We start from the raw sequence: 23914 nt of genomic DNA, 5'->3' as shown, positions 1-23914 counted from the left end.
TTACAACTATTTAAGTAGATTACTAACTGAGGGAAGAACACACCCTTGTTGGGATCCCACCCTTGGGTGGATCTCCTAGTAATCTGAAGTAATCTCTGTAGATGAGATTTTATCCTTGAGTTAATCTCCTGGAGGAGTGGTCTTACCTCTCTTTGTTGATTCGTCAGTATTCAACCCACCTTTATGTCACCGCCTTATGTGACTGCTATATAAACTAAGACGTAAGCTCAGAAAGGGAGTCAGAAGCGAGAGAGCTCAGGCTCCAGAGATCCAGAGTCAGAGCCAGAAGGAGAGAGCTTCCAAGACTGGGGCCCAGGAGAGAAGAAGGCAGAGAAAGACAGGAGTGAAGAGGATTGGAATAAACTACTATTGATATAGACCGGCCTGGCCCCCATTTCTTCTTCCGTCTGCCCTTGGCCAACAGCAGTTCCGATCCAGGCCACACACAGCAGCTCAAGAGCACCGAACGCAGGCGGTGAGACAGTGCCACAGTGCCGTCCAGTGAGCCCGTGAACACACAACCTTCGGCGTGATAAGATTTTACAGTCACCAGCTTTGGCTTTCTGGGGCACACCCAGCAGTACTCAGGGCTTACTCCTAGCTCTGCACTCAGGACTCACTCCTGGCAGTGCTCAGGGGACCATATGCAATTCCAGGGATGAAATCTGGTACAGCTGCATGCAAAGCAAACAGCATACCTGCTGTCCTATCTCTCCAATCTGATCTATACTCATCATATAGAAAGAAGATTCTGGCTCTTATTAACCATCTATTAGCTTGTATTACATGTATCATGTAAAAATACTTAACTCCCAAACACAGTTTTCTTGTAAATAGTAAGTAAAGTAAAAGTAAAGGCCCTCCTGTTGGTCATCGATTTGCTCGAGCAGGCCCAGTAACGTCTCCATTGGAGACTTTGTTGTTACTGTGTTTGGCATATCGAATACGTCACGGGGAGCTTGCCAGGCTCTGCCATGCGGGAATATTTTCTATTGTTTCTCTCAGTTAGATAACCATTCAATTCACTAAAGTCATTTAATAATTGAATTCCCCAAAGAGATGACCTCAAATAACCTACAGGACAAGCATTCCAAGAACTATGCTGTTCTCCTTAGAATGCTGGTCATAAAGGGGAATGCTGTATTATCTTCTTATCTGCTTGACCTAAAGGAGTCTGTGTTCTTTCTCTTCTATTTCCTTTTTTCTTTTTCTTTATCATTTTGCTTTGTTTTGTTTTGTATTTTTGTAGTTTTGGCTACATCCAACGGTGTTCAGGGCTTACTTCTGGATCTGCACTCAGGGCTCACTCCTGGCTGGACTCAGGGAACCATATGCAGTGCCCAGCAGAGAACCTGGGTTGGTCACATACCAGGCGAGCACCCTACCCGCTATTCTACTCCGGCCCTATAATCTACATTGTTTTTAAGGGATATACAAGCCAAATATCTGCAAAATAAAAAGATTACGCTATTGTACTGTGCCTAATATTCAGTGAGAATTCCATTTTTCCCCTAAAATTCCTGTAAAATCACTGTGCATGCAAAAGCTTTAGAAAACAGGGTCCCACAGCAATAGTATAATGGGTAGAGCATTTGCCTTGAAGGCAAACAACCCTGGTTCAATCCCTGGCATCCCATATAGTCCCCCAAGCACCATCAGGAGTAATTTCTGAGTGCAGAGCTGAGGAATAATAATTACGCCCAAGAACCACCAGGTGTGACCCAAATAAGATGAGCAATTATGTAGGTTCTGAACATTCTTTCATAGAGTAAACTCTCCAAAACTCCAGAATAGATATAATTCAATATAGAAAAGTAAAATGTGGGCGGGAGAGATAAAACAGAGAGTAAGGCGCTTGCCTTGCACGTGGCCAACCCAGGTTCAATCCCTGGCACTGCTTCTGGTCCCTCATGCACAGCTAGGAGTGACCCCTGAGCACAGAGCCAGGAGTAAGCCCAAAGACCCACCGGGTATGGCCCAAAAATCAAGAAGTAAATGAAGAGAACCAAACCTAAGCACCTGTCATAGCCCAAAGGACGTGGGAACTACATCTGTGTGAACGCTGAGAGATCCTGGACAGAAAAGGGAAAATGCAAATTAAATCCGGACATTATTTAACAGCGATGTTTCAACTGATGCTTTCTTAGCTTTGACAAGTGTAGCAAGAAAACGTCAAGTGTTAACAATGGGGGAAATTGGCTGAAAAGGGTACGGGAATGCTGATCCTTATAAGACTCAGTCTCATAATTTCCCACGATACCACAAGTGGGAGAGCAGATTCCTAACACATAAAGACCCTGAGGGGTCCCATCCCTGACAGTGCCAACAACTGTAGCACTGACCTCCCGTTGTTCATTGATTTGCTTGAGCGGGCACCAGTAACGTCTCACAACAAATTGTGAGACTTGTTGTTACTGTTTTTGGCATATCGAATACGCCACGGGGAGCTTGCCAGGCTCTGCCATGCGGGCAGGATACTCTCAGTAGCTCGCCGGGCTCTCCAAGAGGGGCGGAAGAATTGAACTCGGGTCAGCCGTGTGCAAGCAAACGCTATCACTCCAGCCCACTCACTGCCAACAACAACAACAAAAATTTCAATAGTAAGTTTACCAAAATAAAAAAAAAAAAGGGGGGGAGATCAAGTAGACAAAATTCACACTTTTTTTTTTTTATTTAAGAGTAGTTTGGTTCAGTGGCAGAGCAAATGCCTCACATGGCAGAGGTCTTAGGTTCCATCTCTGGCAGCCAAAAACAAAGAACAAGAGAGAAAAGGTTCCCTGGCAGCAGAGATCAGCTCTAGCTGCAGCCCGCGTACCTGGGACTAACGGCTCGGCTGGATTCCAGCACAGACACGTCACCTCAAAGGCCCTGGGCCCGTCAAAAGAGCAAAGATGCTAAGACCTGGGAGAAAACCATGTGCCAAGTGCTAAGGGAAGCAGAAAACATTATGGCCATTTCTGGTCCGTCCTGTCATTCTGCATCCAGCACCTCAGGAGAAGGGAGACTTTATTACCCACACAAGGCTGTGAAGAAATGAAAACCCCATACAGGTCTGGTGGGGACCTGGAACCACAGTGTGGGAAGGCGGGAAGGCAGGAAGGCCGTTCCTCACAAACAAGAAAGAACCACCACGTCACCCCCCACGATGGCACTGGCAGGTGTTTACCCAAAAGAACCAAGAGGTGTGGCCGGAGCGATAGCACAGCGGGTAGGGCATTTGCCTTGCATGCAGCTGACCCGGGTTCGATTCCCAGCACCCCATAGGGTCCCCCAAGCACCGCCAGGAGTGATTCCTGAGTGCAGAGCCAAGAGTGACCCCTGAGCATCGCTGGGTGTGACCCAAAAGGGCCGAGAGCAGCAGGAGATGAGGCACAGGGCTGAAGGAGAGCTCTGCCTGCGGGCCCCTGTCCTGCATCTCCAGGGCCCCCACCAGGCATGGCCCAAAATGCGCTGAGAGCAGGGACTCAAACCGATATTTGCCCCGAGACTTCGGAGCGGCAGAATTTACTCACTACGGCCAAACCGTGGGAGCAGCCCAGTGTCTGCGCCGGGGAATGGATGCCGAAAATGAAGCATTAGTGCATGAGGCTACACTGTTTTGTTTTTGAAGGGATGGCAAAGCTGGCACATGCTACCACACTGACAAAGCCTGAAGACAGGGCACACGGAAAGGAGCCAGACAGTGAGGGACAATCAGGGCTGGTGTTTAAGGGCGGGGGGACAGAGATTCCATTCGGGGAGATGGAAATATTCTTATGTGGGGGGTTGGGGGGGGCGATAGTTGTACCACAAACCAGATGCAGACATGCTCGTGTGTCAATTCTAATACACGCGTGCTTATGTGGACAATTTCAATGCACAGTATACACCAGGTTTTGTCTCAAAATACAACAAGCAAGTGTCCGGGGACCATCACAGCCTCCTTATCAGCAGAACAGCCCAGAAACTCACCCAGATGCAAACTTGAGGGATGTTCATTTGCAAGAACGGGCGGGACAGAGCCAGGTTGAGAAACGGGTCCTGAAATGAGTCCCTCAACTCAAAAAGCCCAATACCCGCAACGGCCGGGACAGCAAGGAGAGGAAAATTAGGGAGCAGGAGGAAAGGTGAAAGAAAGGGGTGACCAAGGGCGCAAAGCAGATGGGACTCTGACGGGTGGGTCTGAGCAACAATCCAGCAGGAGGCGCCTGCCCCGGCCTGCGGTCACCCACGCACAGCCTGGAGTAACCCTGAGCAAGGAGCCTTGAGAACCCCCACCCCCACCCCTCCAGCACCCTCGGGTGTGGTCCAAGAAAAGGAAAGATCCCAGTACCAGCAGCAAAGATGACTTATTTCCACTGATGGTGGCCGCGAATGCCTAAGGAAACCAGCAAGGCAGAGAGGGCTATGAAGTGAGAGATGCATGTCTGAGAGCACAAATGTCGCCTCCATTCCCAAATAAGCCTTTGTTTTGTCTTTGGGTTTTGTTTTTTGTTTTTTCATGAGAATACTTTGGGGAGGGGGGCGGAGCGATAGTACAGCGGGTACGGTGTCTGCTTTCCACTCGGCCGACCCTGGTTCAATCCCCAGCATCCCATATAGTCCTCCAAACACCACCAGGAGTCATTTCTGAGTGCAGAGCCAGGAGTAACCCCTGAGCATCACCAGGTGTGACCCAAAAAGAGTAAAGTAAGTAAAGTAAAGGCCCTCCCGTTGATCGTCGATTTGCTCGAGTGGGCCCAGTAACGTCTCCATTGGAGACTTTGTTGTTACTGTGTCTGGCATATCGAATACTCTCGATAGCTTGCCGGGCTCTCCGAAAAGAAAAAAAGAAAAAAGAGAATACTTTTTTGTTTCGTTGAGGAACATTTTCAACCTAGACCTTCGCTCTTGTTTGCCACGTGCATGCTGGGAAGAAGCCCCCTGGCAGGGGGCGCAGCACAGAGGCCTCTGGCCAGGTGGGCCTGAGGCGGATTTCCGGCACTGAGGCCCACAGCAATCTGCATACAGATCTGCCTCAGTCTCCAAATCTGCCAGATCAGGGTGAGCACAGCTCCTACTTCACAGGACTGGCGCGAGCATCTAAACAGGAGACAGGTTAAAATAGGACAGCGTTTAGATCCATGCCTGGCCCCTGCCAATCCCTGTGAAAGTTTTGGCTGATCAGAACCAGCCTTCAGGAATGAGAGCTGAGGCTCAAGATGGGAGACCCAAGAACCCAAGAAGGATTTGCTCAAAAAAAAAATTTTTTTTTTTGCTTTTTGGGTCACACCCAGCCGATGCTCAGGGGTTACTCCTGGCTCTGCACTCAGGAATCACTCCTGGCGGTGCTTGGGGGACCATATGGGATGCTGGGAATCGAACCCGGGTCGGCCGCGTACAAGGCAAACGCCCTACCTGCTGTGCTATCGCTCCAGCCCCTCAAAACAATTTTTTTTAAAAAAAGGTTGGTTGGGGCCAGAGAGATATTATAGGGGAGCAAGCCATGGAAGGAAGATCCATGGCCTGGCACATGGAAGATCCTGGTTCAATCCCTTTTGATCCCTTGTACCACAGTTGCTTCACCGGAGCACCAGGGCTGAGCCCTAACACACGGAGCCAGGTGTGAGCCCTGAGCACAGAGCCAGGAATGAGCCCTGAGCACCACAGGATGTGGTCCCCAAATCAGAACTATCAGTAATAACAAATGGCTGAATAACAAACTTCATGCCTGAGCCACAGAAACCCAGAACTGCCCAGCCCTCACGTTCCTACGGGCAAAGCCAAAGCTGCTCCCACTGTGGCCTCCACTGAGGAGTCGGCAGAGGCTGGTCACGCCCCTTCCCTCAGCGAGTATCGGAGGCTGTGTCCTCCCGTTCACAGACGCTCCGGGACGCAGGAGTCTGGCCACACAGGGTGTGGGCAGCAGCTCCGACCTTCAATCAATGCCCCTGCCAGAGAGCCTGGATGACACCTCCTGATCTCTCTGACCCTCCTGGCCTGCAAACCCACATGGCCCGAGGGCAGTCAAGCCACCCCACACAGCCCGGCACACACCTTGACAGAGATGGAACGTGGGAAACACGTGGGACAGTTATAGGGTGGGTGGGGCTGGTCATGGTCACGCTTTTTTTTTCCCCGGCTTTTTGACTTTTTGGGTCACACCCGGCAATGCTCAGGGCTTCCTCCTGGCTCTGCATTCAGGAATCACTCCTGGCAGTGCTCGGGGGACCATATGGGACGTCGGGGAGTCAAAGCAAACGTTCTGCCCACTGTACTATCGCTCCAGCCCTGGTCTTTCCACTCCTGTTTATTTGAAAGTTTCCCTTGATAGGAAGAAAAAAAATTCATCTCCAATAAAGACCTCTCCCCCTACCATATCCCTGGCCTCGGCCTTGGCCCCGTCCTGCTGGGGGCCTGGAGTCGGGCGGCAGGGGCAGAGGCCCAGGAGCACCTGAGTGGACGGGAGGATGGGGCTGGCTGCCTAGGGGAGCCTCACCAGTGCCTCCAATACCTCGGAGCCCTGAGCCTCCTCACCTATTCCTTCGAAGACTCAAAGCATGGTCTCAGGGGCCAGAGCAACAGTCCAGCGGGGAGGGCACTTGCCTCACACACAGTCAACTCAGGTTGAAGCCCCAGCTCCCCCTATGGTCCGCCAAGACCACTCGGAGTAAATCCTGAGCTCTGAGGCAGGAGGAAGCCCTGAGCACTGCCAGGTCAAGAACAAAAACGAAAGAGAAAATTACAGTCTCAGCTGTCTACTGACGCCTTAAAACTCAACAGACAAAACGGAAGCGTCCCTCTCTCCACTCCAAACCCTCGAGCCAACGCTCGCTCCTGATATCACCCAGCCGTGAAAACCTCAACAGCATCTCCGACTTGAGACACAGAACTGATTGTTCCCTTCCCCTCCTACCTAATTAGTCACCACACTCCGTTCAACTCCAAAATATCTCTTGGAGCCCAACACTCCTTTCCATTCATCCCCAAGGTCACCAATTCAATCCGGCCCGCAACATCCCTCCCTCGGACTGAAGTCCCAATCTCTACTTTCTGCTCACGGCCCAGCTGTCGTCTACATCCTTCATCTGACTTTAAAACACCCCCCCACACAGGGTTAACCCAGCTCTGCACAGCCTGACCATCCACCCATTCTTTGTCCCAGGACACCCGGGAATTTGAATCTGCAGTTCCCAGGCGCCTTCCTAAGCCCACAGTCCTCCTAGTTCAAGCCGCCCTCTCTCTACGATGCCTTCTTCCCATTCCTGCTCCACCTCATCCTGTGGCAGCTGAGAAGGTCCCTGGCAGGGTGACATGCTCCCAGGGCAGCAGTTGCTCCTACTGTGCTTAACCCCTCCACGGTAAGTTCCGTGTTCAAACCTCTTTTATAGCACCCACAAAATTCTTACTCGTTTTTTTTAACCCCCTCTACCAGATGATTCTCCCTTTGTCTGATGTTTGATTCATCTCTACCCTTTACAACGGAGCTCCTCAAAGGCTCTGCCCTGTGGTCTGCATGAATGAGTTGCCCTCCGCCCTCGAAGCTGTCACAAAGGGACAGCAGCGGGCAGGCAGGGATGCCAGCAAGCTGGACCAGTGTCAGGCAGCCGATCCCTGCCTGCAGGGATGACTGACAGCAGAATGGTGAGCTCGGGAACACTGTGGCATGGGGAGACAGTGGGTGCCCGCAGTTACTGGCCAAGCGGAATCAGAAGAATCCACCTGTACAGATCCCCAAGACCACTTGACTCTCCAGACTCAAGTCTGAACATTTCACTGGCAATGCCCTGGGTTTGGGTGTGTGTCTGTGTATGTGTGTGTGTGTGTGTGTGTGTGTGTGTGTGCCGGGAACTGACACATGGGCCTCTTACATGCAGAGCACGCACTCTATCACTCAGCTTCATCCCAACCCGTTATTTTTTTTCAATAATCACCAGTTTATTAGCTGCTTCTACTTGTCTTTAAAGACCACATCCATAGCATGGTAGATTGATGGAGGGGAGCAGGAGGCAGCTCCAAGGGGCGGAGGGAGAGCTCAGTGGGTGAGGCACTTGCCCCAGATATGCCGCTAATCGGGGGTCAGTGCCTGGCACTCCAGAGCCCCCAAGCCCCTCTGGTTCCCAAAGCAAGCCCCACCAGAAATAAGGCCTGAGTACAAGGGTCACGGTCACGGTCACGGTCCTCCTGTTGCTCACTGATTTGCTCAAGCGGGCCCAGTAACATCTCCATCATGAGACTTGTTGTTACTGTGTTTGGCATATGAATACATCACGGGTAGCTTGCCAGGCTCTGCCTTGTGGGCAAGATACTCTCGGTAGCTTGCTGGGCTCTCCGAGAAGGGCGGAGGAATCGAACTCAGGTCGGCCATGTTGGCCGCTTGTAAGGCAAATGCCCTACCGCTGTGCTATCACTCCAGCAGTACACCGGGTATAGCCAAAAATTTAAAAACATTAAAAAGACAAGCTTTGCAGGAGCCCCTGAGCACCCCTGGATGTGTCCCTCAAACAAACAAGCAAGCAAAAAAAAAAAATCAAAGGAGATGAACAATTTACCAGAAGAATAAATTTCCACTAGACTGGAAGAACAAACTTCAACATTAAAGAACAAAGGAATGCAAGCAGGACATTACACTTTTACTTATTTTTTTCTCCTCTCCCTCCCCACCTTTATGCTTTCAGATGGGCAAACACTTTGAAGGGGAAAAGAAGAAAAAAGGTATCTCTGACGGTTACAGTGAGACAGGACATGAATGTATCTGTACTACAGATAGCAGCTTGGACCTGCTACTGAAATTCTTGGAAAACTGCGTTCATTTAAAAACATAAAAACATTCCTATCATCTGGCTGAGGAGACAGGGTTCAGAACACGGTCTGCATGTGGGAGGGCTAGGGTCCAACCCTCAGCCCCAATGGGAAGACCCCCACACGCTGAGCCAGGGGCAGCCCCTCAACACTGCCAGTGAGGCCCATAAGAATTTTTTCTGGGGGGTGGGGGGGCTGGAGCAATAGCACAGCGGGTAGGGTGTTTGCCTTGCACATGGCCAACCTGGGTTCAATTCCCAGCATCCCATATGGTCCCCCGAGCACTGTCTGGAGTGATTCCTGAGTGCAAAGCCAGGAGTAACCCCTGAGCAATGCCAGGTGTGACTCAAAAAGCAAAAAAAAAAAAAAAAGTAGTTTTTTTTAAACCAATATTACATTCCTATCATTTAGTGCAATAATGCACTCAAAAAAATTTATCCTAGTAGCAGAGCTGGAGTGATACAGTACAATAAGTAGGATGCTTGCCCTGCATGCGGCAAACCTGGGTTTGATCCCCAACATACCATATGGTCCCCAAGTCTGCTAGGAGTGATTCCTAAGTGCAGAGCCATAAGTTAGCCCTAAGCACCACCAGGTGTGGCTCAAAAACCAAAAGAAAAGAGAAATAAATGAATCCATAAATTTACCCCGGAGAAGCCAGTGAGATAGTACAGCACACAGAGAGTTTGTTTTGTACGCAGTCCACCCAAGGTTCAATCACCAGCACCCCACATGGTCTCCCGAGCACTGACAGGAGTAACCCCGGAGTATCGCCGAGTGTGACCCCAAAACCAAAAAATAAAAAATAAAAGTTAAACAAAACACAGACAAAAATATAAACAGCTAACAAAGAGATTAGAAAAAAGAAAACATAGTACACGACTTAATATTTTACAGTCTTTCAAAATGTAAGTTAAAATTGTGACCCCAGAGCGTGCAACTGTTCCATGACTGAGTAAGTGGAAAGGGTTCGACTACGTGTATCCTGATCTGCCAAGTGGAGCGTGTGTGTGCAGAGTCCAGCGGCAATGCCGGCATGTGTGCTCCGGGTGTGGGGGGCAGGGCTTGACCCCAGTATATTGCCTCCTAGGCTGCCAGGGCTGGCCAAGTCTGACCGAGTCCCCAGGCATCCCTGGGTGTGGTCCCGCAACACAAAGAGAACAATATATACATGCATACATATATGTTTTTAATTTAATGTCAAATAAGAAAAAAAAATCCTTTTAGGGGAAGAACAAACATTTCACAACTGTTTAACATACACTATTTTGGTATGTGTGCTGCCGAAGTGATTAGACCAGAGTTAAAAAATCAATACAGAATCAAGGACAAATCAAAGAATAAGTGAGGGCAGACTGGGTGCAGATTAAACTGGGGGTAGGGGGGATAATCTTTGTTTTAAATACAAACAACAGAAAGTCAAAAAAATTCAAGCTTCAGACAAACAGACAAAAAGCAGATGGTGTCTCATACCCAAAAGACAAGACAGCACGTCATTTTTATTAACAGCTGGAGCTGGTGATGTCTAACAAAAGACTAGCACCGAAAAATTTATCAAAAATTCATTTTAGCACAAGTACCCTAGAAGAACAAAATTAAAAGTCTTCTGGATTTTTTTTTTCTACAGCATTATCGTTCTCGAAGCTTAATAATGAAAGGCCAAGATCCTGTGATAAACCAAGATAAACTGCTATGAAATAATAAGTATTCAAGACTAATCTTTAGCGGGCATTTCTCCAAAGACACAACACCGCTAAGTGACACGGTGCACCGCCAGGGAGGGAATGCCAGGGAGGGGAAGAAGCTGGAACTTGGCTTTTGCCAAGGGGGTCTCAGTACCTAGATGCTCCACAACGCAGTCACACACAGTCACTCAGGACAAACCATAGATAGCAGGGACAATAACGTTTTCAATGCCTAGTCAAATTCAGGGGAGCTCCGGGGGATCTAGCGCAGGAGGGCAAGAAACCCATGGACCTCTCAAGGCCCACTCACATGCAGTTAAGAGCTCAGAATCTGCTCAGCTTCCATCAGGCCTGACGCCTCAGGGACCGCGGGCCCAGGACTGCCCAGCCACCCGGCCTGGCCCTGCCCGCTCGGAATTTACTCTCCACCCGGCCTTAGTCTCTGGTCCCGCTGGGGCCTTGCCGCATCCTTGATGAAGAGAGGAAATCCCCATGAGCCGTACTCACCTGCAGTTCACTGCACTGGGCAACACCCAAATAGCCCATCAGAGCTCTTCAACATTTCTGAAAAGAGAAAGGAGGAGGAGGAGGTCTTAGCACACACAGTGGCCACTGTTGCTGATGTATCACTGAGCCGCGTTTGTATCCACTCTGCCCACTGCGGGGCTGGGGGCACAAGTTATTTCAGTGAGATGTAGCACGGCCATCCTGGACGGGGAGTTCTGAGATAAAAGCCCAGAGATAAAGTTCGGTTTAATGTTGCTTCTGCCTGACTGTGACCTTGAGCAAGTCACTTGATGTCCCCAGGCCTAAATTTCCTCCTCTGAGAAAGCGGACAGTCAGACTGGATGGAAATAGCAGAGCACACTACAATGGAAAGAGCGCACGCTCTCCAGGGCCCCAAGCCAGCACCACTAGTTATTAGTCTTGTCCCGTTATGTTAGTTCGTGGTAAGCCAAGTTCTCCTCCTTTGCAAAATGGAAACAGCACTATCTTGGAAGCTGTTATGAGAATTAAAGGGGAGACAATGATTGGTTGTTGTTTTTTTTTTAAGCTTACTGTAAGTATACAGTGCAGCTTATCACAAAATTCAACAGATGATAATTACCACCTTTACCTCCAACCCTAAGGTTATAAGAATTCAATTCATAAGAACTCCCTTGAAAGATCTACAAGTCAAAGCTTTACTGACCTGACAAAAGAATCAACTGCTTGCCTGTTCCACTAACAACTCAATTACAGTTATCCTGAACTGTTGCTTAAGAGTCTAGCATCATGGGAAATGCCAGTCCCGGTCCAGTACCTCCATCCATAATTCCCTGGGCTTTCACTATTTCCAGGGCACCTCGAGGGTTCAGAGGGCTTCCAAAGCCAAAGGAACCAACTATTCCCTACAGGCAGCGCAAAGGAGAGCCACTAAAGATGGAGGAAGAACAGAGGCTTTCCCTTCTGCTAGTTTGGTTTTTTTGGACCACGCCCAGCAGTGCTCTGGACTTACTCCTGGAAGTGCTTGAGGGACCCTCTGGGGTGCTGGGGATTGGACTTTGGTAGGTCATGTAAGGTAAGGTAAAGGTAAAGGCCCTCCCGTTGTTCGTCGATTTGCTCGAGCGGGCCCAGTAACGTCTCCATTGTGAGACTTGTTACTGTGTCTGGCATATCGAATACCTCACGGGGGGCTTGCCAGGCTCTGCCGTGCGGGCGAGATACTCTCGGTAGCTTGCCGGGCTCTCCGAGAGGGGCGGAGGAATCGAACCCGGGTCGGCCATGTTGGCTGCGTGTAGTGAAGTAAAATAGTCTTAAGGAAATTTAGAAAAACGCTAATGGGAGAGGCCAGAGCAAGTATACAGCAGGCAGGGAGCAATCTCACCCTGGGTCCTGGGTTCAATTCCCAGCACCCCATATGTGACCCCAAACCCCATCAGGAGTGATCCCTGAGTGCAGTTAGGAGGAAGGCCTGAGCACCATCTGGCTTGGCCCCAAACCCCACACCAAACAAATATCACCAACATTCACAATCCATAATGAGTTATCAAAAAATGTACCATGGGGCCAGAGCAATAGCACAGCAGGTAGGGTGTTTGCCTTGCACGCGGCTGACCTGGGTTCGATCCCCGGCATCCCATATGGTCCTCCAAGCACTGCCAGGAGTAGTTCCTGAGTGCAGAGCCAGGAAGTAACTCCTGAGCATCACTAGGTGACCGGAAAAAAAAAAAGCGAAACAAAAATATACCATGTTGGGGGCCAGAGTTATAGTTCAGCAGGTCAGGCACTTGGCATTGCACACTGTCCAGCTGACCATGGGAGGTGTCCACAGCACCTCCCTTGGTCACGCGAGCACTGCCAAGAGTGAACCCTGCCTGGGCTCAAAGGTATGATGAGTGAATATTTCAATCTCGGATTTTACCTGACAGTCTCCTGCTCTAACTCACCCAATACATTCACAGGAGTATGGATAGAAGTTAGAAACTTCTTTAGTAGCATGTTAAAAACTTTCCATTTGTTATGAGCAATTGATAACAGTATGTGTATGTGTGTGTCTGTGTGTGTGTTATTGTTTTCATGCTGTAACTACAATATTACTTTTTAAGAGAAATATTAACTTCATTAAATTCAGGACAACTGGGCCAGAGACATAGCTTCACTGGCTCAGGACAGGATTTGCATGCGGGAGGCCAGAGTTCAATCCTTGGCACCACACGGTCGCCTACACACCACAGGGAGTAATAAACTCAGGCTTAGCCTAGATTATCCACCTCACCCCTGAAGTGATGGGTAACTATGTTTGGTGTTGTTTCTAAACAAGGCTTACAGAAATAACTCTGACTATACTTGATTTAAATGACCTGTAAGTTCAAGTGGCCGTTCCCTATATATGTCACAGTTCCCTCCTTGAAACATTTCAAAATACAACTTACTAATCAAAATATGATGGCCCAAGAGATAGTACAGCGGGTTAAGGAGCCTGCCTTGCATCCAAAGGGCTCTGGGGTTGACCCAGGTTCAACCCCTGGCACTGTATATTGTCAAGGTCAGGAGTAAGCCCTGAGCATGGCCCAGTGTGGGGAAAAAAAAAAAAAAGAAAGAAAAAACATAAAATTTTATACATTTATCTAAATGTATTAAGATATATAATCACAATTATAAGGGCTGGAGCAATAGCACAGCGGTAGGGCGTTTGCCTTGCACGCAGCCAACATGGCCGACCCGAGTTCGATTCCTCTGCCCCTCTCGGAGAGCCCGGCAAGCTACCGAGAGTATTCGATATGCCAGACACAGTAACAACAAAGTCTCCAATGGAGACGTTACTGGGCCCGCTCGAGCAAATCGATGATCGACGGGAGGGCCTTTAAGTTCACAAAACTGGTTGGGTTTTTGATTTACTGGGGAGGGGGGGTTTGCTTATTTGTTTGTCCCACTTCCAGAGATGCTCAGGCCTTACTCCTAGTTCTGTGCTCTGGGATCACTCACCACTGGCGGGGGTCATATGGGGTCGAACCCAGGTCAGCCACATGCAAGGCAAGTGCCTTACCTCTACTTATTGTACTCTATCTCGGGCTTCTACAAGTTGACAAACTTGGCCCAGAATCTTCATCTTCTCTGCAAACTACAAAGGACCTTATTTTCTTGTGCAGACTCCACATCTGAATGTTTTTTTGTTCTAAGGGCCACTCCCACAGACAGATAGTTCATGGGTGAAGGTACTTGCCTTGCACACAGCTGACTCCCCGGTAACACATACAGTCCCCCAAGTTAAAAAATAAAGAAAAAGAAGGTGGCGGCCACTTCCCGTGACACTTGTGCTTGGAATTGGGAAGTTATGCTCTGTCGGGAATCAAAGTCAGGGTCTCACAGATGCTAGAAACATGCTCTACCATTTGAGTCACACCCACAGTACCCCCTGAACGTTAAACATAGCCTGGCATAGTTATAGACTAACTAGTACCTAATACTTATGCGAAATGTTGAACTGCGGGGAGGGCATGGGGTGGGGGGGGGTGGGGAGTTAAGGGGGAAGCCCACACCTGGAGGAGCTCAGGGCGTACTCCTGGCTCTGTCCTCAGATACCCCCTGGCAGTGCTCAGGGGCCCATATGTAAGTGTTGCAGATGGAAGCCGGGTAGGCCACATGCATGGCAAACAGCTTTCCCTCTGTACTATCTCTCCGGACCCCAAATTAAACTTCCTAACTGCTGCACATGTCAAGCTGACCAGCTGAAAATGAGCAGTACTGGGGCTGGAGCGATAGCACAGTGGGTAGGGCGTTTGCCTTGCACATGGCCGACCCAGGCTCGATTCCCAGCCTCCCATATGGTCCCCTGAGCACTGCCAGAAGTGATTCCTGAGTGCAAAGCCAGGAATAACCCCTGTGCACTGCCGGGTATGACCCAAAAGGCAAAAAAAAAGAAAATGAGCAGCCCTTAGTCCTAAAAACTAAAGTTTGCTGGAGTAACAGAACAGTGGCCGGAAGCCTGTCAGAAGTGATCCCTGAGCAGTCACCGCTGGGTACAGTCCAATAAACTAATGAAAGAACTTTCCCTAGAAATAGTGCCCTCAGTTCCCAGCCAAAAGGACAGACATTTTAAAAAGTTATCCTGGGGCTGGAGTGATGGCACAGCGGGTAGGGAGTTTGCCTTGCAAGTGGCCAACCCGGGTTTCCATTCTCAGCATTCCATATTCCCTGAGCACCACCAGGAGTAATTCCTGAGTACAGACTCAGGAGTAACCCCGGGTTACTCGCCGGGTGTGACCCAAAAAACAAAAACAAAGAAAGAAAAGCTATCCTAGGGCTGGAGAGATAGTAGAGTGGGTAGGGTCCTTGCTTTGCATGCGGCAGATTAGGGTCTGATCCCCAGCACGCCATAGCCCCCCAAACCTGGCAGTGTGATCCCTGAACACACCTGAATACCAGGAGTGGCCCAGGAAGAAAAGTACTAATATATTAAAAGCTACCTGTAGGGGCCAGATAGTACATCGGGTAGGGTGCTTGCCTTGCATATGTCTGACTGGGTTTGATCCCCAGCATCCCATATACTCCCCGGAGTACTGCCAGGAATAATTCCTGAGTACAGAGTCAGGAGTAACCCATGAACATCACCAGGTGTGGCCCCAAAGAAACAAATTAAAAAATTGTTTTTAAAAAAAGAAGCCAAACTTTTGAAATAAATAAAAAGTTGTCTTTATTCAGTTCGAAGACAGACTTCTACTCACCACAAGCATCAATAAATGACATTTCCTATTTGAGAATACTCTGCTTGCAATTTGGTGACCCACCACCACTGGCTTTACATTGAAGTTAATACTACACCTCACATGATCTATAAGGTGTGAAAATGATGGAAAATGTCCTGACACAATTCAGGCCAAACAACACTAGACACACAAGTTTACCTACTCCTAAAGATTCCACTTTCAACTACAAACGGTTATCTCCATAGGCAGAAAGCAGATCACTGGCTCTTTCCACAAAGTAATCTGTACACTTAAGAAGAAAAAAAGGAGGGACAGGAGAGATAGTATGGTGGGCACACTTGCCTTGCATATGGCAAAACTGAGTTCAATCCCCGGCCTCCCAAGCTCCCCCAGGAAAGACCCCTGAGCACCACTGGGAAAGAAAGAAAGGAACAAGAGGGAAGGAAAGAAGGAGAGGAGTGGGGGAAGAAAAGAACTCACTTTAAGTTCATAGTGAGCCGAAGTCATAGTACAGCAGGTAAAGCATTTGCCTTGCACGCGGCTGACCCAGGTTCGATTCCCAGCAACCCACAGGGCCCCCTGAGCACCACCAGGAGTAATTCCTGAGTGCAGAACCAGGAGTAACCTCTGAGCATTGCAGGATGTGACCAAAAAAGTGACCAAAAAAGGAGAAGAAAAAAAAAGAAGCTCACTGTGAGGCTAGAGAGACAGTTCACTGGGCGAGGCACTTGCCTTGCACATAGGCGACCTGGATTCAATCCCCAGAATCCCATATGGTCCCTCAAGAACTACTAGGAGTGATCCTTGAATTCAGAGGAAGAAGTAACCCCTGCGCACTACCAGATATGACGCAAAATCCAAAAAATAAATTAAAGATCATAGTAAAAGGTGGAAGGCATTAATATGTTCCCACCTGTGAACATAAATAAAACTCTTAATTATTTATTTTCCACCAAAAATAAAAATAAGAATGTATGTTAATTACACACAAGCAAAAACAGTGTGTGTACTCATCTAAGAACCTCCATTTATCTTCACCTTCCTCTCCCATTTTTTTTTAAAGGCAAAATGTCAATTGTATGCCTCAATCTGGAAAAAACAAGGCAATTTATTCTTCTCACACAAATGTTATGAGCTCTGAAACATTTGTGAGAAGACTAAAAATCTAAAGGTTGCCCAGATGTATAAGAAAAAAACACCTGCATAACCAATCATTTTAACATAACTTACAATTTCTAAAGAAATAGTAAAAATGATTTTTTACTATTTACTATTTTTACTATTGAGAAAATCACTTGTAAAAAAAAAGTGCAGAAATTAGCCATCTTTACAACACTAAATAAAGTTTTTTAAACCCAAAGAACTATAAGTCAGATTAAATACGCTACCTATAAGAAAATAATCACAAACCAGTCGTACCCTTAGTAAGCTAAATGAAGCTCAACACTCTACCATTTTTATTTACACCTAACTAAGAGACAGTATTGGAATATTGAAATATGCCAAGATATATGTTCCATTTTCCTGAAAACAAAGGAGTGGTCGTTTTTGGTAGTGGAGGGGATCACACCAAGCAATGCTCAGGGCTTACTCCTGACTCTGCACTCAGGAGTTACTCCTGCCAGTGCTCAGGAGACAATATGGGATGCCAGGGATGGAACCCAGGTCAGCCTCATGCAAGGCAAGCGCCCTACCCACTGTACTAATGCTCTGGCACCAAAGGGAGTGAATGACTTAACTAAAAACTTTCCCCAGAGTTAGGGTGCTTACCTTGCATGCTGCTGACATGGGTTCAAGCCTCAGCACCCTACACATCCCCCAGCCAGGAGTAAGACCTGAGCACCGCTGGGTACAGCCCAAAACAAAACAAAAAAATTCTTTCCAATGTAAAGGGTATTTATCCAGGAGTCCCACAGACTCCACACAAACTATCACTCAGACTCCATGTATAAGTAATAAAATCCAAAACACTGAAAGAAAAAAAAAAAGAAACTATACCATTAAAAAAGAAAGCTACAGGAGGAGATTTAAATAGACACTCTCTAATTATCCCTAGTAAAGATAAGATCAGGGACATTTGCAAATAGTGTGTGCTCTGAATAAGCTCCATCCTGGCTGCAGGCATGCAGGCCACGGTGGACACGGGACTCAGTTTTCCTTCCTAAATCCAGCCCGGTGGAGACACCTATTTAACTGAGATACTAGGAAAGAAAGATGGCGACACTGGAAAGGCTTGGTTTGGTCCTTACCCTTGTGAGTTGGTGGAAATGAATAGAAGAGGAAAAGTTAAAAGGTTTTTAAGCGTGATCTCACCTTACACATCTCACCAGCACTGTAGTTCATTAGTGATCAATGACTTCATCCAGTTCCTGAGGCAAACAGAGAATTAACACAGGTGGACACAAAGCCAGTAAAAGGCCACCACGCACAGCCACAAACATCTCACCAAGGCAAGAGAAAGGGTATTTACATTTCCAATGGGGGAAAGTTAACGAAGTGGGAGGGCCAGGGCACAGTTTTGCAAATGAGCCTGTTCCCCTTTAAAATGAAGATCTTTCCTTTCGGAAGTGATCAAAGTATCCCAGTGCTAAAAAGTATCCATCATTCCCCATAAGAAAGTCATCTCAGCACCTTTCTTTGTGGGGGGGGGGGGGGAGAAGGGATAAAAGGGGAGGAAAAGTCAAGAATGTGAGTTGAAGAAAGGGCAAAATGAAAACTCACTAGCCCGGGCAACTCCTTCCCCTCCCCCCTCCCAGGAATCCGGGGTGGGAAGTGGGGGCGGGGAAGGGGGTCCGGAGTTTTATTTACTGAAGCTTTGCCTTAAAAAGTAGAGACGGAAGGGGGCCAAGGATGCCCATTTGGAGGATCCCCATCCAGGAAGAAGCCGCGGACTGGAAGCCCAAGAGGCAGGGTCGTCAGCAAAGAGAGGGGTGCCGGGGGAGAGCGACCCCGCGCGGGGGGAGGGGAGGGGAGGGGAGAGGAGGGGGAGAAATCAAAGTTCTCTAGGTGCAACTGTAACGCCTGGAGCCCTCGGAAAGGGGAGTCTCTTTTGAAGAAACCCCCGCAGGAAAGAACAGCCTGTTTTTATTTTTGTTGATGTGTTTGCGGGCCAATAAGAATTTCCGAGGAGGTGGGGGTGGGGGGCGGAGAAAAAGGAGGGGGGGAGTGGGAGGTGGAGAAAGTGAAGCACGGGCCACAGCCGCGGGCGAGGGAGGAAAGGGGGCGCACCCCTGACCCACTTTTCTCCCCCCTCCCGCCCCCCACGCCCACCCCGGAGCCGGCCGAGGCCGGCGCCCGGCCCCGCGGGAAGTCCGAGCCGGGAGTGGGGGCGCGGGGCGTGGGAGGGCCCGGGAGTAGCCCGGGACGGCGACCCGCAGCAGGGGCAGCGCGCCCCGAGCGCCGGGGGCTGGAGGGAGCGACCCCCCCCCCCCGGTCCCGCACACGCACACACGCACACACACACACGCACACACACACGCACACAGCCCTGCACCCGCGCGCGCGCGCGCGCGCGCACGCACGCACGCACCGCCCCGGCGCGGGGCGCCCGGACCCCCGCGCCACCCCCAGGGCCCGGGCCCGGCGGGGAAGCGGCCCCGGGGAGGCGCCGCGGCGGTAAACAGCGGCCGGCGCCCGGGCCTCCCGCGCCGCCGCGCGCCGCCGCCCGCCCGCGCCCCGCCGCCCCCCGCCGCCGCCGCCCCCGCGCCGCCGCCGCCGCCGCGCCCCGCCGCCGCCCCGCACGGCCCCGCCGCCCCGGCGCGCGCGCCCGGCCGCGGGGGACCGGGAAGTCGGGACTTACCTGTCATTACTTTCTACGCCATCTTGGATCCACTTGTCAACGTCCCCACAAAGCATTGTGGGTAGGAAAGAGCCTTTAAAGTGACTCCCCCCCGCCGGCCCCCGGCGCCCGCCTCCCGCCGCCGGCGCCGCCCCTGCGGCCGCGCCTCCCGCCCCGAAAGTTGCCCCGGGTGGCGGGCCTGCCCGGGCGGTCGCCGCCGCGGCCCCCCTCGCGGCCCGCGGCCCGCGAGCATGGAAAATTCACCCCCTTTTTCCAAAAAAAAAAAAGAAAAGAAAAGAAACCGTAGCTTGGGAGTTGTTTTTTCTTTTTTTTTTCTTTTTTTTGTTTTTCTTTTTTTTTTCCCCCTCTCTCCTTGCTCCAGCCTCCTTTCCCCGCCCTCCACCGCCACCACCTCCAGCAGCGGCAGCAGCGGCAGCAGCCCCTCGCCTTGGCCGCGCCGCCCTCGTCCGGGCCCGGGCAGACACCCCACGTCTGCATTTAATCAGCCCGAGGGTTCCCCGCCGCGGGCGGCCCCGAGCGGCTCCTTGATTTATTGATGCGCATGGATGCGTCTGTGACTGCTCCCCACGCGCGGCGGCGGCGGGCTCCGAGCGTCCCGCACCTCCAGGGCGCGTCCACCCCGGGGGGTCGCCCTGCAGCCCGGCCGGCGCGGCGCGCTCCGGGCACGCAGACCCCGAGAGGAGGACCCGCGCGGGCACCGTGTCCCCGACTCCACCCGGGAGCCCCGCGCGGGCGGCGGGCTGAGCGGGGTCCGGAGGGAGCTCCCGGCAACTTTTCCCCCGGAGTGGACTGTCCTCCCCACCTCCGGCCGGCCACGCGCCCCGCGCCCCTCGGCGTGAGGGACGCCTCCCCGAGGAGTGTGGCTTGGGGCTCTTGCGGCCGCGTGCTCACTGTGACATCGCGAGCCGGGTCATTCGGGAAAGGTGGGGTGGGGGGTTGTCCCCAAGAGGGTCCCGGGGTTTCCCAGGGGCATGCGCCCGCGCGGCTCCACCTGCCAGGAAGGGCCGCGGGCGCCTCGCGCGCGCATAAGTTGCTGGGGGCGTGCGCGGAGTCGCCGGCTGCCGAGGATGCGCGCGGGGGTTGAGGGGCGCTGAGGTGGCCCGGGGACCCCGCCGAGCGCCCCCTCCGCGGTCCCGCTCTCTGCTGGATTGGTCCCCGCGGCTCTGGGTGGGTGCGCGGGGCGAGCGGGAGCACCCGCGCGAGGTCCCCGTGTCCCCCACCCTGCCCTCCCGCTGTCGCTTCCCGGGCGCCTCGGGTCTCTGCAGACTGGGGAGTGGGGGCGCTGCGCTGCTCGCCAGCCCTCCAGTTCGGGTTTTTACAAAGGGGAAAAAAAATGTTTCCGGGACACGGAGGTTGGCCAAGCTGTCCTCGGCGCCAAGTGCCGTTGGAATGCGTCGGGAATTGGGAGCATGCACGGGAAACACCTGCGGGCCTGAGGTCTCTCCGAGGGTCAGAAGCTCCTCCGGACCCTGCGACAAACCTGTCCCTCTCTCTTTCTTTCTCCAGGAACCCGGACCGAGGCTTGCCGGGACTCCTGCCCCGGGGAGTTGAAAACTCACCCCGGCAATTGGCGGGGCGTCGGAGGTGTGGACTCATTATGAGATTGGCTGGGCTTCGCCGGGAGGGAGGGAGGTCGTGAGTCACTCCCGCCCAGAACTCAGAGCGCAGAGGGACCTCCCCTGAGTCACCGCGCTCCTGAGCTCCCCAGAGTTGGGAAAGTGGAGCCTGGAGCCAAGTTCTTACACGTTCCGGCACCGGCGGGCGTGGGCTCGGCCGGGCCGCTGCTGCCTCTCCCCGAGGGAGGCTACGAGCCGCGTGCAGAGCCTGCACCTAGTCACCCACTGGGCTGGGTGAGTTTACGAGACTAGGTTGCGTGTGTGCGCTCTGATTTTCCTAGCATTAACCCCCAAGTAGCCTGAGAGCAAGGACTGTTTCCTACGTGGTTGCAGTTAGGAAAGTGACCTTCTAGGAATCTTGACCTTCAGAAGCAGCAGTGACTTGTGATTGCCTGACCACCATCCAACCCCAGGTGCGCCCTGGACATCAATCATAACTGTTACCTGAGCTGGAGGCGCCTGGTAACGCTTCTCCCAGGTCTCCACTCTGCCCCCTGCAGTTTCTTTTCCCACTGACCCACACCAGACATTCCAGAAACCTTCAGAGATGGAACCAGAGTTAGTCCAGCATGTAGGGTGCTTCCGGGGGACACGGCCAACCCGAGTTCCATCCTTGGCACATTTGGTCCCCTGAGTCCCAGAGTGATCCCTCAGCACAGACAGAGCCAGGAGGACTAAGCCCTAGAATCACCGAGTGGGGCCCCCAAACCAAACACAAATCTTAGACTGTAGACAACTTAATCTTCTGCTTAACCCCACTAACAACTTGCCATCACACTTGGAAAACCCCAAATTTCCTGCAACCTCCCCTACCAGGTCAACCTCCCCCAACACTGCCAGGCTCCTCACCCCCATATCTAATGCGCATCTTCTCACACACAGCCCCCCCCCCCACTGCGCGCGCGCGCGCGCGCGCGCGCGCGCACACACACACACACACACACACACACACACACACACACATCTCAGCTTCAGCCTGCAAGCCTTTCTGATCCCCAAAGTGGATCAATCTCTCTACTCACCCCCATGAGAAAGTGTATCTTGTCCCTTTATTTGTTGAATGTTCTCCACCCACACTCTGACCTTCAAGGATAAACTCTCCAAAAGGCACACACCTCCTCTGGCTTGTCCACATGGTGACAAGTCTAGGGCTGACATCTCCATGGGATCTTAGCAAATATTTTCGGAATGAATGGCCAGGCTTTTATCAGGGGGGAGGGGTGGGGGCAAACAGTGGTGCCCTTCAACTCTTCGGAACTCTGAAGTGTCGGCCAGATAGAAATGGAGTCTTGGAAAACCCGCCCTCGGCTTCTAGGAATAGAGGTCCAATCTGAATCTGTTTTGAGAGTAGCAAATACTCCCCATCTCAACCCCCTCTTCCTTCTCTAGTTCCCTCCTCCATCTCTGGTCATGCCTTTTTTTTTTTTTCCCTCCAGTGGTAGTGGAAATACCCAGCCTTTCAAATCTATCTTTGAGGGGGAGGTATTGGGCCATTCCTGGAAATATTCAGGGGTCAGTCCTGGATGGGGAACCGTATGCAAACGTCAGGGCCCCTTGCCCCCTCATTTTTTCTTGTAGTAAAAATCGCATAGAATTTGCTTTTGTTATTTTAAGTTTTGGGGGGGTAAGGGGGGCACACTGGTGGTGCTCAGGGCTTACTCCTGATTTGGCACTCAAGGATCACTCCTAGCAGTGTTGGACCATAGGTGGAGCTCAGGATCAAACCCGGGCTGGAAGACAAACACCCTACAGCCGCTATACTCTCACCTAGGCCCCTGGCCACGCCTGCTTAGTTTTCATCTCTACACTCCCACCCTTTCCTGTCTAGAGCCTTAAATACTGTTTTCAACCAGGCAAAGGTCTGCAAACAGAGAGTTTCTGCCTAGGCTTTTCTCCTGGGCCTCCTCTCGTTCCTCCTTTGCTCTCATCTCAAACACAGCATGTCCACAACTAGATTTCTGGCCTCCCACAACGTAAGCGCCCGGCACTCTCCCCCGGCCCATGGTGGACAACTTCATCCTCATCATTGCTTGGGACACACTCTGTCCGGTTTTTCTAACTCCACTTTCCCTCCACCTGGAAATCCTGCTTTGCCTTCAGAATATATCCAGCATCTCAGCCTTTTCTTCCCTTTCTTAATTGCCACTCCCGCCAAGCAGCCCCCACAGAGAAAAAAGTAGGGAAGAGAAGAGGAAGGAGAAACAAAAATAAAAGGACAGATCAGAGTAGGGCATTCGCCTTGCTCACGGTCGACCCAGCATCCCACAGGGTCCCCCGGGCACCACTAGGAGTAATTCCTGTGTGCAGAGCCAGGCCTTAACCCTGAGCATTGCCAGGTGTGACCCAAAAAGCCTAAAAAGAAGCCAACAAACAAAACAGTAGAAGGATGGTGTCCAGCGGTTGGAGTAGAGAAGAATTAAGGAATGATCAAAATGGAATTTCAGTTTTGTAAGATGAAAAGGAAAATTCGAGAGCACAATAGCAGGAAAAAAAATGAATTTGTGTAACAGTACTGACCTGTAGGTTTACAGTTATAAAGATGATACATTTGAGGCAAAAAAAGATGTCCAGTGGATAGGGTGCATACCTTGCATGGGGCAGTCCTGGGTTCAACACGCAGCACCTCCTTTGGTCCTCCAAGCCTGCCAGGACTGATCCCTGAGTACCAAATCAGGAGTAAGCCCTGAGTTCCACCAGTGTGCCCCCCCCACCCAAAAAAAAACTTAAAATAACAAAAGTAAATTCTATGTGATTTTTACTGCACTGCACTGTAGCACTGTCCTCCCGTTGTTCATCGATTTGCTCAAGCGGACCCAGTAATGTCTCCATCGTGAGATTTGTTGTTACTGTGTTTGGCATATCAAA

The 23914-nt window shown here is 51.1% G+C and overlaps 1 protein-coding gene across 2 annotated transcripts in view; it reads right to left on the bottom strand.

Moving 5' to 3' along the window:
• Positions 1-19479, bottom strand: part of HELZ (helicase with zinc finger) — a 183524-nt gene extending 164045 nt beyond the window's left edge. For both annotated transcript variants that reach the window (XM_056127342.1, XM_056127343.1), the window contains exons 1-3: positions 19434-19479; positions 17948-18003; positions 10953-11009 (exon numbers count right to left, since the gene is read on the bottom strand). The gene's annotated coding sequence lies outside the window, so the exon portion shown is untranslated. The remainder of the gene's footprint in view (positions 1-10952; positions 11010-17947; positions 18004-19433) is intronic.
• Positions 19480-23914: the final 4435 nt, after the last annotated feature.

The sequence above is a fragment of the Sorex fumeus genome, unplaced genomic scaffold (assembly GCF_029834395.1).
Source record: "Sorex fumeus unplaced genomic scaffold, SorFum_2.1 ptg000063l, whole genome shotgun sequence".
In the NCBI taxonomy this organism is placed as follows: Eukaryota; Metazoa; Chordata; class Mammalia; order Eulipotyphla; family Soricidae; genus Sorex; species Sorex fumeus.
The sequence above is the reverse complement of the archived record's forward strand: the minus strand, read 5'-3'. Positions and strand labels throughout refer to the sequence as shown.